Here is a 14,273-nt window from a genome sequence, read left to right on the forward strand (position 1 = left end):
CCTGTCCTGCTGAAGCTTGAGTGGTTTTGAGCAGCATGTCCTACCCCTGAAAAGCCCTTCCTGTCTTGCAGTGTCTGAATAGTGATGGAAGGAACAAAACCCCAGAAGGAATGAAATAAAGGAAAAGTACTTCAGACAACAGTGGAATAAAGGAAAAAAGTCACATAAACTATAAGGTCTGGGTTTTAATAGTTGCAGTCAGTGCTGCAGAAGACCTTTACAAGCACTGCAGTACCACTTCAGTTAAAAGCTCTGCAACAGAAAATAGGCCATAAATACTGACTAGTAAGGTTGGTTTGTACATATTCGGGGTGTGAATGATTGCCTACTTTGTTTTATTGAAAAAGAGGCAGACAATGGATGGAGACTCTCACAAGTAAGGTTATAGACCAGCCATCTTTTTAGCTGATTTGGTTTGCTGTGCATCAAGCAGAAGTATTCAAAGGGATTTTTAGCAGGGTTAGACTAGACCACTGATTGTCTGGTTAGCCTTTAGATACACTGAAGACATTACATGTTTCCCCATGTGAGCAGCATAAGCAGGATATGTATTTTTAGGTTGTTTGGAAGTAGACCAACTGCTGTACTGACAGGTATTCATCATTATCTCTCAGCAAGGCCCAAATCTCCTACTGGCCAATTTACTGTCCTGTTGTGTAATAGCAGAGCTCAGTCTGAACATCTATTATTAGGATGCTTTCACATGAAATTAATCTCTGCAAATGCAAGGTAGAGCGGTTAATCAGCACTGTCAACACAACTGTGTGGCTCATCCAGTATGGGGTTTGCTGTACAAGTATAGCATTATGTTGCTTCATCCTATTATTCTGTGGAGAAGATAGAGCTATGATGACAATGTGTTAGCTCTACAGTGCTTAATCCCTATTAAGCCCATCATAGACACTAGGATGCCTTTTTTTAGTGTTGTTTTTGCATCAAAAAATTACGGTACCAAAAAGTAAATGTGGAAGTGCATGGAATTGCTACATGAGCATAGCAGCTCTGAAAATACATGTTAAGTAAGATAATTCTCCAGAACATGTCTGCTGAAACTTCAAGACGCAGTCTGATGACACTTCTCTATTCTCTTTGCTTTATTTTTAAACTCAGGAAGTAGTCAAAAGAAATGATAGTCTCAAAATTATGAAGATGATCAGAGGGCTGGGGTACCTCTCGTATGAAGGCAGGCCGAGAGAGTTGGGGTTCTTCAGCGTGGAGGAGGCTCCAGAGGGGCATTGGAGCACCTTCCAGTACCTGAAAAGGGGTACAAGAAAGCTGGAGAGGGACTTCTGACAAGGCTGTGTAGTGACAGGACAAGGGGGAATGGCTTTAAACCAAAGAAGAGTAGGTTTAGATTAGTTATTAGGAAGAAATTCTTTACTTTGACGGTGGTGAGGTACTGAAACAGGTTGCCCAAGAAAGTTGTGGGTGCCCCATCCCTGGAAGTGTTCAAGGCTAGGTTGGATGGGGCTTTGAGCAACCTGGTCTAGAGGAAGGTGTCCCTGCCCATGGCAGGGGTATTGGAACTGGATGATCTTTAAGGTCCTCTTTCAACCCAAACCATTCTATGATTCCACAATACTTTTCTCATCATGGGGTTTTTGCAGTATTTGCTTGTCTACTTTTTTTTATGGTAATTTTGTGTTTTGTCACTTGCAACCTTGAATTTTGTGACAGCATATATCGCATGCATACCATATATTGCTTCCTGAAACACTTAAAAATGGTTAGAATTACCTCTTTATGTCAGAAAATTGGTCAGAGAGATGTAACAAGCTTTTGAATTGTAGGGGAACCTGAAGTGTTTGCTAATACTTCTCTCTTTTGCCTGTGTGTGGAACATTGCAAGGTGAGATGCCATTTGGAATTAACATCAGGCTGCATACATAAAGCAGACCCAATATTTTTTCCTCACCATGGTGCTGAGTCAGCTGTTGTAGAGCGTTCCTGTTCTACTGGGCCTTGTGTTGCAGCCATCACAAGAGAAAGGCCACCGCTCCTTGCTGTCCGTACCAGTTACTGTAACAAGCAAATGCAGCACAGCTCATCACATCACCTTTGGCTCTTGTTTTCTAGCTAAAACCATGCCATGCTCTGGAAACATGAGATGCTGAAGTTCTAGCAGAACATGTATTATTCAGAGAACATCTTGAAAATGCACACAGAATTTGTGACAGATGAATTGGGATGCAGATGAGGCTAATGTTCATATATTCCAGATGGGTTTGCATTTCTGTTTCTTTCAGTAGTGTTTTGTCAGGTCTACACTTAGCTGAGAGCAACTTATTTTTCTTTCAGTTACTTCTTAAGCAGGAACAGAAATGGAGACCCCAATGAAGATTTGTTCTCTTTTACAGAATCACAGAATCAATTAGGCTGGAACAGACCTTTGAGTCCAACCTGTGACCCAACATCACCATGTTCAACTAGACCAAGGCACTGAGTGCCACGTCCAGTCTTTCTTTAAATGCCTCCAGGGACAGTGACTCCACCACCTCCCTGGGCAGCCTGTTCCAAAGTCTAATCTCCCTTTCTGTGAAGAAATTCTTCTTAATGTCCAACCTAAACCTCCCTGATCTATTTGAACTCTGCTGTAGGTACCTAGAAACATTTCTGAGCTCTTATTTCTGTAATGGAGTTGCCAGCTCTCCAGACACTTCTTTAAGATCAGATTTCTCCCTACCATGTGAAAAACACTCTCCTGATAGATCCACCAAAACCTTTGAAGCATCTTGTCCATTTAGATATGAATTAATTTTCTTTTGCTCATTATGCAGTGGATTAATTTTTTTAACTAGTGGGGACAGCATTTGCAGACTTGCTTGGTTAATGTTTTTTACCATGGATTTCCACTTTCCAGACAGATACTTTGGTATTTGCTCTGGCTTTGTGAGAACAAGCTTGAGGGAGAAGACTGACTGCAGCTTGGCTCAGTGTCTGAAGGCATTGATGAAAATACAAACCAAGTCTCACAGCTGAAGCAAGCACACCCAAACCCAAAACTAGTCTTGGAATCCTAATTCTAGGCAATCCTCAGTCACATTTATGGAAACAAAACTTCCTGGCTCCTTTTTCTCCTTGCAAAACCTGACACCAGCACAGAAACATAGCAGCTTTGATGGCATTTCCAGGACCAAAGTTGCTCTTTGAGTTGAGCACCGGTGCGGGCACTTATCCTGGAGGAGCAGGCTCAGGAGAAGACCTCAGCAGCCCTCAGGGCCTGTTTGGAGCAAAGTAGTATGTAGTGGAAGATATCTAGTAGTCAATGCTGTGTTAGACTTGCTCATCAGGTATTCTCACCTCCAGGCTTGTGGTTTCCTCTCAAAAGCAAGTTAGTAGTCATGCTTGCTACCCAATTCCTCTCTCTGCTACTTCTCTTGGTTCAAAATCTTTCCTACAGCCATCCCCTGTGATGATACCCAGGGTCTTTAGGACAAGGCTTAAATCCCAGTAAAGGTTTGCTTTTGGAGAGGATTGAAGCAAGCTCAAGCGCCTGTGGTTCCCCGGGTCTGGGGCAGTGCATGGTGTGGTGCTGCCCTGGGCTGCCTGTGCAGAGCAGTCAGAGGAAGAGGCAGCAGCCTGGCTGACCCAGCCACCCTGTTTCCAGTGCGTCATGTGCCCTGGAATATCTTGTTCAGCCCAGGGCTGGCTCAGGCGTGGCCACACAGACACAGGTAGTTACAGCTGAGGAGCTAATGTGGTTAAGTTCGGGTCTTTGTGCACATCCCACCACCTCCTTAAGATCCCCATAGAGAGCAAACTTGATAAGGGAAAGCTGCTTTTCTAACAAGAGAGGAAGATTTATATAAAGAACTTCTGGTATTTTTCTGTCATCCTACAGTATGCACAAATACCATTTCTAGGAGGCAATAAGCTTTCTGCATAGCAGCTGTAGTAAATGAACCAATAGACACTTATACTGAGTGGTTTATTCCACCCTGCTGGTGCAGCAAAGGGTCTGAAGTTGTGCTGAAATCACTTTTAAGTTGCTTTGGTTACTCCATGCCCAGTGCTTCATTTGCAAAGCTCTCCTTGTGAGCCAGTGGATGTACAGTTTGTCAAGCGTTTAAATTTGGAGGATGGCTTTTATTGCTGTCTGCAGCAAGGTGAGTCAGAAGAGCCTGGCATGTGGGCAGCTAAACACCCACCAGGGCCCAAAAACACACTTCAAGAAAGGATGAGAGTAGAGAGCTGACCTAAAAAGGCAGCCATAAAATCTCAGCTGTTGGAATGCATCAATCCATCTTTAATTTCTTAACTATCTTACATTAATGGCTACAGGACTGGATACTAACTTTACACAGCAGCATAGGTAAGTTTTGTGTGTGTTTTTGTGATGCCCTGTTCCTTTAGTATAAACAGGAGCATGGAACCTACTTCAGCTGATGTTGCAAGGCAAGTAGCAGACCATTATTATTCAGTCCACCTGGGCTTTGCAAATGTCAAGATGATATCACTCATGCTTGCTTTGTCATTATTACACTTAATAATTTTTATTAGCTGGTGAACCAGGCAGTTTCTGTAGATGTGCTGATTTCTAACAGATTGTCCCTTCAAACCATGCAGCAAAAATAGATAGCAAGCAAATAATTATTTCTGTAGCCCAAGCTCCTAATTTTAATGCAGATCTCTACAATTGTTGTAACTAGGTTTATAGGAATTTTTCATCAGTTATGAATTTGCCCATCTCTGAGGATTTGGGCCCCATTTCCAATGTCAAAAGTAGGAGACAAGATCTGTGTTAGCAGCATGCTCACATTGGGGCAAATAAAGCCAGAAGCACTCAGGTTCCTGAATAATGTTTCCACCTCAACAAATACTTTTTGTATTATATCTACCAAGATATATATATATATGTATATATTATATATATCAGAATATTCCTGCACTGCAGAGAAAAAACCACAAACGACTAACAGGTTTCACAGTGAGGGAACCTGATATTTTCAAATATAAAAGTGTATTTCACCTGTAGAAAGAGGACATCCCAAAAAAGGCTGAAATTTTCATACTGGGGCTTTTTTCCAAAGGAGCTTGATTTCTTTGGCAAGCCATCCTGTTTCAACAGTCCCTCCTCCTTTCCAGGCAGTGTGCCAGGCAAGAGACAGCAGCGGAGACAGGCAGTCAAAGGAAAACACGTGAGTCTGTAGTATCAGTTCTTTTGGGACAAAATGAGGGCCTGCTTCCATCGAATTCGATCAGATTTAATACTCAACTGCTGGGAGCAGCTACTATTTTGCAACTGGAGAGAGAAAAAGATGTTTGGCTGAGCACAGGCAGGATGTGTTGGAGAAGGTGGCGGTGATTCAGCCCAATATAAATGTGCTACTGCTGGGGTGGGGCGAAGTCAATTTTAAGAGGTGCAGCAAGTGTTGGCAGCTGCATGAAGTAAATTAGTAAGTCAAATGAAGAAAACATCACTGGCTCCAAGTAATTCATATGCCCATGACCCAAATTTCCCTTCCTGGCGTCCCATACTGCTCTGTGTGTGTGCTGGGTTTACCTTACATTTTAGCAGAAAAGTTGAAGGTTTATTTCTCCCAAGAATCCATTTGTGTAGCAACAGTGCATCTGGAATGGAAATACTTGATCCTGTACAGGTTGCTGGGCTGTTTTTCCCCCCTTTTTCATTACATACATTTTTGTTTAGTGAGCAGTGCTGCATCATTACAACCATCCTAATATAAAATCACCAACTTTAGCTGCCACTATCACAAACATTACTTAGCAAGGCAGGTTGTCTTAAGTTACAAAAGCTGTCAAAATGCAAGATGGATGAGAAATAGCTGAGGTCACTTGGTTTATTCAGTCTAGAAAAGAGGAGGCTGAGGAACTTCCTCATGAAGGGAAGGAGAGGGCCAGGGATCAATCTCTTTTTCTGGTGACCAGTGACAGGGAATGGTCTGAAGTTGTGTCACGGGAGGTTTAGGTTGGATATTAGAAAAAAGTTCTTCACCCAGTGGGTGTTTGGGCCCTGGAACAGGCTCCCAGTGAAGTGGTCACAGCAGCAGCCTGACAGAGCTCAAGAGACATTTGGACAGTGGTCTCGGGCACATGGTGTGACTCTTGGGGGTGGTGCTGTGTGGGGCAGGGATTTGGACTTGATGATCTTGTGGGTTCTTTCCAACTCAGGATATTCTGTGATGGCTCAACATGGATTAGATAGTGCAGTTATTCCCCTTTGTAAGAGGAAAGGAAAATATTTTTATATGCCCAATTCCTTAAGATATTTACCCTGGCCAGCCTGAAAGAAGAACTCCCTGCCTGCCCGCCTCATGGAGTTAAGTCTGCCCAGTTCACACTTACAAATGCCATAACACATATCGTGGAAAACCCCAAACATTGCATCTCCTTTGCTGGCATCTGATGGCAAGGGAAGGAAGGACCTTTGAACAGGGAACCTTGCAGGGTGAAAAGGTTTGCTAACACTTTGGCCTCTGCTTTTTCATTTTTTCCCCCCGAGCATATTGGCTTTAAGTAAGTTTGCAGCTGGTGCTTCCGATGTCAGGAACAATAAGGGCATGGGGAATTTAAAACATTGCTGCCTTGGCACAAGTGGAAACCCACATTGCTGAAGCAGAGATTATTCCTTTGAACACTAGCTGAGCACCTCTGAGCACTCACACCAGATGCTGCATCTGTGTCCTGACAGCTCGCAGGAAGAGCTCAGACCGGCACTGTGCGCTGTCCAAGCCAGCAGCAATGCGAGCTGGCACACAGGCACCCAGCTGTTCTTGCAGCCTGATGTGGACTGAAAAAGCCAGTATGAAAAAGTTCTCTTCACAGCCTCTGCTCAAAAACCAGACATGTGGGGCCTGGAAAGTGCCAGAAAAAGGAGCAGTGCCCTGCCACAGATAAAAGCTCAGCTCTGGCAAGGCAGCAGGACACAATGCCCAGCTCCATTTCTCACCCTCCCTACCATGTCTGACCGGCTGTATGTCCTTGCTGGCTCTGCTCACTGCTGCTGCACAGTTTGATCTGCCTTGACACCCTGCCACAGAGTCTTTGTATATTTGTCCCAGGCAGTTAAAGATAAATCACAGAGAGATCCTGAGCCTAGAAGCTTCTCTGCTTTCTTCCCCCTAACCAGCTGCCTTCACAAGCAGCAGAGCATCTCCCTTGGGACCTGTCTTCCTGTCTGAATTCGAATGGCACTGCTTTAGTACTTCTTTTGAATCGAGGTAGTAGATAATGCAGAGCAAATGACTGCTTCTGATAACTGAGGCTTCAGAGAAATGTCAGATGAAGTCTTCAAGGCAAACTGTAATGAACACAAGACTTTTATGTTCTTCCAAGATTTTTTGTTTTTCTCTAAGGCTGCCCTGTTTTTTCTGAGTCTTCCTTTAGGAAATGTAAGAGCTATAATCTCAAAAGAGGTTGCACACATGCACACAAGAAAAACTACTCCAAAGGATAAAAGTGCAACCAAAACTTCACTTCCTATTTTAATTCTGCTTCAGGCAGAAATAAAAAGAGAGTATATTATCTCTGTGCACAGTCAGAAGCATCCTGTAGCATAGGCTGCTGGTAAAAATGAATTATCTATGCAAGAAAAGTTAATTAAAGAAAAGGTTTTAGGAGATCTGTATTCAAAACAATGTTGAAAAAGTTAAATTTAAAATTGAGATTTCTCATGTCCTACTTGCATGCACTACCATGGCATACCTGATTGGAAACACAGTGCAGTGACTTTCAGCCAGTGCTGAGGGAGGACATGTGCCATACTGGATCGGATCATTAGCCATGTCACCACCCAAACCACACACTGGTGAGGAGTGCTAAGTCCAGCTGCCCCTGTGCAATTTCATGGGGCTGCATGGTAGGTGAGAGGAATCCAGACAAAGCAGCAATGCTCCTGTGCCAAGTGGGAGGAACAACAGCCTTTAAAATGGGCAGGAGCCAGAGGTGATCTCCTGTAGGGGCTGGGTGACAGGTTCAGGCAGGAGCAGAAATGGTCCTTTACATTCCCTGCTCCCCAGCCCACATCCTAAAGTCTCACCATCATGATGTGTCAGACATTCAACTGAGCACTGAGAATGAATACCAAGGACCACTTTCCTAATTTCTGAGAATGTTTCTCATTTAATTGCATGTTTCTCATTTAATTGCATATTTTCTGAAGGTGTCTAATTCTAGGAATCAATACAAGGATATCAAAGACAAAAGTTTCACCCTGAAATTCTTCCTGCAACAAAGCCTCACAGAGGTCCTCTACAGGCAAGGTAAAATAATTTTATGTGTTAGATAATACACCGCTCTAATGAAATCCTGTCCCATTAGGGTGTTGAAGAAAATGCTATCACTGAAATCTCATGTCTTATCAGCACAGAGTAACAGTTTGGTATCAGGTGATGGGATCAAATGTAAAAAACCTGGTAACTACATAAATAGAATGAAGCTGGATAATTATAACTTTCTATATGAAATGGGTCAGATATATAACCAAAAGCCCATCTAAAGGCTGAGCTTAATTCATTATTAGTTACAAGTCACACATAGGAGTTGATGCCACTTTAAAGAAAGATATAACCATGAGGCATAGTTATTCTTCATAGCCAGTAATACCCTGGCTGCCAGCAGCTGGGGCAGAGAGAGGAGAGCTGTAACCCCTGTGTGAGCACCAGCACTTCTCACAGGAGGAAAAGCGGCCCATTTCTGCCTTTAAACCAAATAATGGAACTGAAGCTTCAACCTCATTTTTTCTTTACAAATACAGTGCACACTGCACTGTGTAAGCTGCTCACATGAGTAAAATATTTAGGGATGTCATTAAAGGACATCATTAAGACATGCTATATGATTTATGCTAAAGCAGAGTTTAAGCACATGGCAATTATTTATGTTCTTGGGAAATGGTGATTGGTCTAGGATATTATGAAACAGCTAAGGAAGAATCTCCTTAGTTTGGGTTGGGTCTTTCTAGATTTTAAAATATGGGCTAGGTGAAGTCACATAAAAAATCCCAGAAATTCCAAGTCAGCACAATGGATCCTGGGGTGAAACTGTAGGCAGAAGATGGCACAGGGTACCTAACAAAACACTGACAGGCAGAGAAGTTGAGAGATAGGTTAATTTTCCTGCTTTTTTCAGGACATCCCTCAGGACATCAGACCTGTGATAAAACGTCACAAAATGTTACCTGTAATGTAACCACATAGCTCCTCACAACTGCTGCACCAACACAGTCAGCTGGAATCAAAGTTAGCATGAAAAGGTGCAGCACTTGAAACGTAGTCTCAAACATAACAGATGGGAAGCAGAGCCCAAAGCAAAACAAATCCCCAAAGGAAAACACAAAAACAAATATCAGAGACAAATGGGCGTTTAAAATAGATGAAGAAATGCATACAAAAGGAAAATGCCTTAAAGGGAGAATCTTGGAAGTGTTACAAAATCATCAGACAAGAAAAAAAGATCAGTAGGGATAAATGTGAAATACAGAAAGGCTGAGTTGTGTAACGCTGCTCACTCAGTCTGACAGAGACTCCAGATGTTCCCTCTTACTTTCATTTAACTGCAAGTTGCGAAATAACTGGTTTGCAGAGGGTGGCCAAGCTGAGGCTAGTCATTGTGCCTCTTGTCTCACTACAAGAGTGAGAAATACAGCAGACCACAATATTCTTAATAATCCAGGAGCTCAATTCCAATTATTTATAGTAGTAATGTACTTAAACTCATCCTTCCATGTTTTGAGGCATTATCAGTGATCATGCCTTCCAAAAACTGGTCAGCTTGGTTAACAGAGTAATTCCTGTGAGCGCACATGGCAGCCACACAGCAGCAGGAAGCAGCAGGTGTACCTTGGGTGTGATCATGGCAGCAAAGCTTGTGCTCACTGCACTTAACAAGAACCTGATTTAAAATGGGTTGCTGAAAGACAGAGTGAGTGTGAGCATCAATTTTTTCATATAGCCCCTTGTAAATGAGAAATCCTTCCGCCTTGGATGAAGCCTCGTGCTGAAGAGTAGCCTGTGAAGCCCACGACATGCACGGCCCGCTGTGCTAGGTGGCAGCAAAGGCAGGGAAAGCCACCCTTCCACTCAGCCTGGCTCTACATCTCCGGAGCTTTTTGTCAGCAAACTGAGCTCTCTTCCCGTTGGAACGGAGTGCACATGAGCATGTGAGAAAAACACTAACGTAAAGTAGGTAAAAAATGCATTGTTGTGTGGACAACACACCTTAGAGAGTAGTGTACTTCAGAGTGTGTTTAGCCCAAAATCATGCCTGGGAGTAGATTTCCAACCCATCTTCACATCAAATTCACCTGCGGTTCTATGCTTGACTGTGGGTCTGAAATGCTCCCACAGCAAAAACACTGTACATCAGTACTTATTTTTCTGCTTTCCAGCTTTGTTTCTGAAATCACTGAACCTTATACAGCCTCTTATACCTGTGCAACATGCAGGAGAAAAACACCTATCTTCTTGTCTCTAATCTACCTTTCCAGGTTCCCCATTGCTGTACGACAAAGACACTGCTCTTTCCCATGCACACAGGTCTCTAGGTCTATTATTAGCACAGTATTCAGCCCAGCCTCTTATTAGCTCCCAAACTAAGTAAAGTAGGAGAAAAACCCTGCTTGCTTAATTTTGCCAAGATACTCAGGACTTTTATTACCAAGTCACTGTATTTAGTTTTTCAGATTTTCTTCTTTTTCCCTGAAACTGTAGACATGTCTATTCTTTTAAGGCAGCAGAGACAAGAAGTACTCTGAATAAGCACTTTTCAACCCACCTGCAAATTTTTTCTCTCCTTCTGTTGTAAAGAATCTAATTAAACTGTCTACTACCTTTGTTCAGCCTAAAAAGAAGCTGCTCTGATTCTTTCATGTAGGTTTTCATTAAACGTCCCCTGGAGAAAGCTTTTTCCTCAGAGGTAAATAATTTGCATAAAACCATGCAAAATAAATCCCTTTTACTCCAGGCTAACTAGACCCCACTGTGGCAGCAGCCCACCCAGTTAATGTGTCCCGTGCAGTCTGCATTTGGGGAGAGGAGTAGGAAACCATGCTAGGGGGAAAAAAATATTTAAAAGTGTGTTTCTATTACTTGCTTACTGGTTTTGGAGCCTTTGGTGGGCATTCACAGGGTTATAGGCACTGAGGATTTAGGACTTATGTGAAATAATTCCAGTAGTACTGCTGGGCTGCTTCTCCTTCCATTATGCTTTTCCAAGTTAAAATAACAAACTACTCCCTTCAAACTCTTAGCCACACAACAGATACACATGAAAAACAAGCCCTCTGAGAATCTATCAGTCACATATCATCCCTACTTGAAAATTCACTTACCCAGGATATATACATATATACATATATATTCTTTCTTTCAACTCATGACAGTTACTTAATTGTTTTGTGGGTTGTTTCCCCCTCATCTCCCTTTCTTTATCACCTGAGGAAGGCCAAGAAGCAGTGTCTAAGAAGGAATGGGAACATGGCTGTGGGACAGAAAGGCTGAGGCATCTAGGAACTTGCCTTTCTTGAACAAACTTTGGCTGCTACTTGAGGTGGCATTGCACACGCAAATGTGGCAATGAAGGCCAAGAGGGCTATCAAGGATACTGGAGATGCTGCCAAAGACAGCAACAACTTGAGTAATAGTTCAGTGATTTAAGCAGTTGCCCAGCAGGCAGAGGTAGAACCATCTGCATCTTCCCTGCAGTTTTTCCCAATTATTTGGGTCAAGACAAGACTGGAGTGAGGCTCAGCTCTCGCCTCTCCACTACTTGATGGGTACCACTGAATGATGATCCTTTCAGGAGTCTGAAGGGGGTTTAAAAACAACAAAGCACCTTCTTCTGTTCCCTGTGACCGGTGCCCTTCTCAGGTGATGGAAGAATCCTGGGTTTCTGCACTCCCTGGACAGCCCTGAGATCAGAGCCCAGAAATCTCCCTTTCCAGTGGCAGGGTCAAGCTCCTCTTGCCTCTCCCGTGCTTGGTGTTGTGGATGGGCCAGGGGGCAGCTGGGGAGTGGGGCCCCGTGTTGGAGGGCACTTTGGCTCAAAGTGGCCGAGTGGGAGGACCTGCTGACCTGCTCCCTGGGCAAGGGCAGCTGTTCTGGAGGTCTTCTGTCAAGACTGCACATAGACCCTCATCCATGGTGGCCTGAGCACCCTCTTCTGCTGCTCTGGGTGAGATGCCTGCTGCGGTATCTGCTGATTTCCTGGGCATCCCTGCTGGGAAAACATATGTAAGGTTGTCCAAGCCCCAGGTAAAATCTTCTCCCAGTCCCAGGGGTAACCTGGGAGCCCCTTGCATCACTCCCATGTTCGGGGATGGGAGGTCCTGTGGTAATACTGCCTAGAAGCATAAAATAATTACTGGTGGAGAAGATGTCTAGAGATCATCTGTCCCAAACCATTATCCAAGCTGGGGCAAATTTTGTCTTCTTTGCTAATAATTTCAGAAGCTCAAAAGTTAGCATTCTTTTTCTGATCCCCTAGGATAAAAGAGTTTTAAAAAGGACTCAAGAGACAGGGTAAAATGACCACAGTGTACTTTATTTAATGATTTTGGTACCTTGTGTTGCAATAAAATAAAAAAAATCTACAAAATCCAAATATATAAAATTTTCAAGTTTCCCTTTTAAGTTTTACAAGAAAAATCAAGTTGTAACCAAGGAAATTTGTTAGTATGAAGCACTACTTTCAACTTCATTTCATCACAAATTGCAACTTACTTAACAGACCAAAATAACTATGGTACTGCAGTACATCAAATACTTCACACACTGTGTTCTTTACTATAGCACATGTAACCTCTGCCACGGGAGGCAGCGGTCTCTAGCCAATAAAGACACTCTTCACAATCTGAACTCTAAAGGAATGTTTGTATACATGGATTCAGAATATATATATTTACAGGAAGATTTCTTTTTCTTTTTCTTTTTTTTATAACTATTTTGATTCTTCATTTGAAATAAAATACCAAATACATTTTTACAATGTTTACAAGTCAAAGCACAAGTTCTGCAATGATATCATTCACCTCTAGTCACTGTGCTTGTACTGGGGGGGGAGGGGTTATCTACACTGTTCCATAAACACAAATGTGATCTTCCATCACTTTATTTCTGCAGTGGTGACTAAGGAGTATAAGCACAGTAACAATTCTTTTAGCACAATCAGTGTATAATGCAACAGTTTACGACAGAGAACTGAGAAACTATTGGTCCATTCTGTTCAATTTGCTGTTTATCTGCCAACTGTTATGTTAGTCTTTGTCACATAAATTGTGTACAAGAGAAGAGTTAAATAACACAACTTGAATAGGAAAGAGCATACATTTTTAAGGCAAATTAATAAGCAGCTTGTGGTGGTTTTTTGTTAAACTATACCCCAACAGAACCTAAAAATAAAATGTATGTTCTGCAACTGTCAATAGTTATGTCTTCTTAAACTGATCTCCTCTATAAATTGATCAACATGGCTTTGAACCTGGTTATTCAAAATTGAAATAATTCCTCCCCCCACATCCCCAAATATAGAAAGTGCATGACTTCATATGCGACAAAACAAAACAAAAGTCAGCTGAGGTAGTTAGATGTAAAATATATTTATGAAAAATAACTGAAAAAACTAAAACAAGGACAGTAAAAACACACTCATCTGGAATTAATTTTATATTATGCAACAACTTAAGAAAATTTATGACTTCTGAAAAAAAAAAGTAGTAATAACATAAGAATGAAAACAGAATATACTACTGGAATTTTAATTTCAAGTATTTGAGTGTATTTGCATGTGCATTTTTTACAGGCTTTGTATAGTGTTAGGAAGTAATTTACTTTTTATCAGGCATCACGTGAGATCTGATTGACCTCTGGGACTGAAGCTCCTGGAAGGTAGAAATATACTGGGAGTGCCTGAAGGTATGCCACCATGTGTGCCTGGAAGCACCACCATCTCACCTTGGGTGAACTTCTTCACACCCATCCTCTACTGAGCTCACCTGAGAGTGACAGGACCAGGGATCCTGTGCCTCTGCCACCCAGGGACTGATTGGAGAGATGTCCTGGGAGCCTGCCTGGGATGTACCCACATGCCTGGATCCATGTGGGATGTGCCCATGCTGTGGGGATCCCCCTAGCGATGTTCCTGCAGAGCTGATGTGTACACACCTAACCCAGGCAGTGACCCTGTGCACCAAAGAGAGGATCAGCTTCCACTTTGGAGCACAATTACAGCTCCTCTTGGGCCCTCCTGCCTGTGCCCAGCACCGCTGCATTTCAGCTCTCACAGGGACCTTTCTTCGTCTGGAGAGAAGGACAGCG

This window comes from Corvus kubaryi, unplaced genomic scaffold (genome assembly GCF_017639235.1).
Source record: "Corvus kubaryi isolate FWS band 111438036 unplaced genomic scaffold, C.kubaryi_AGA036_p1.0 37312, whole genome shotgun sequence".
Lineage (NCBI taxonomy): Eukaryota > Metazoa > Chordata > Aves > Passeriformes > Corvidae > Corvus > Corvus kubaryi.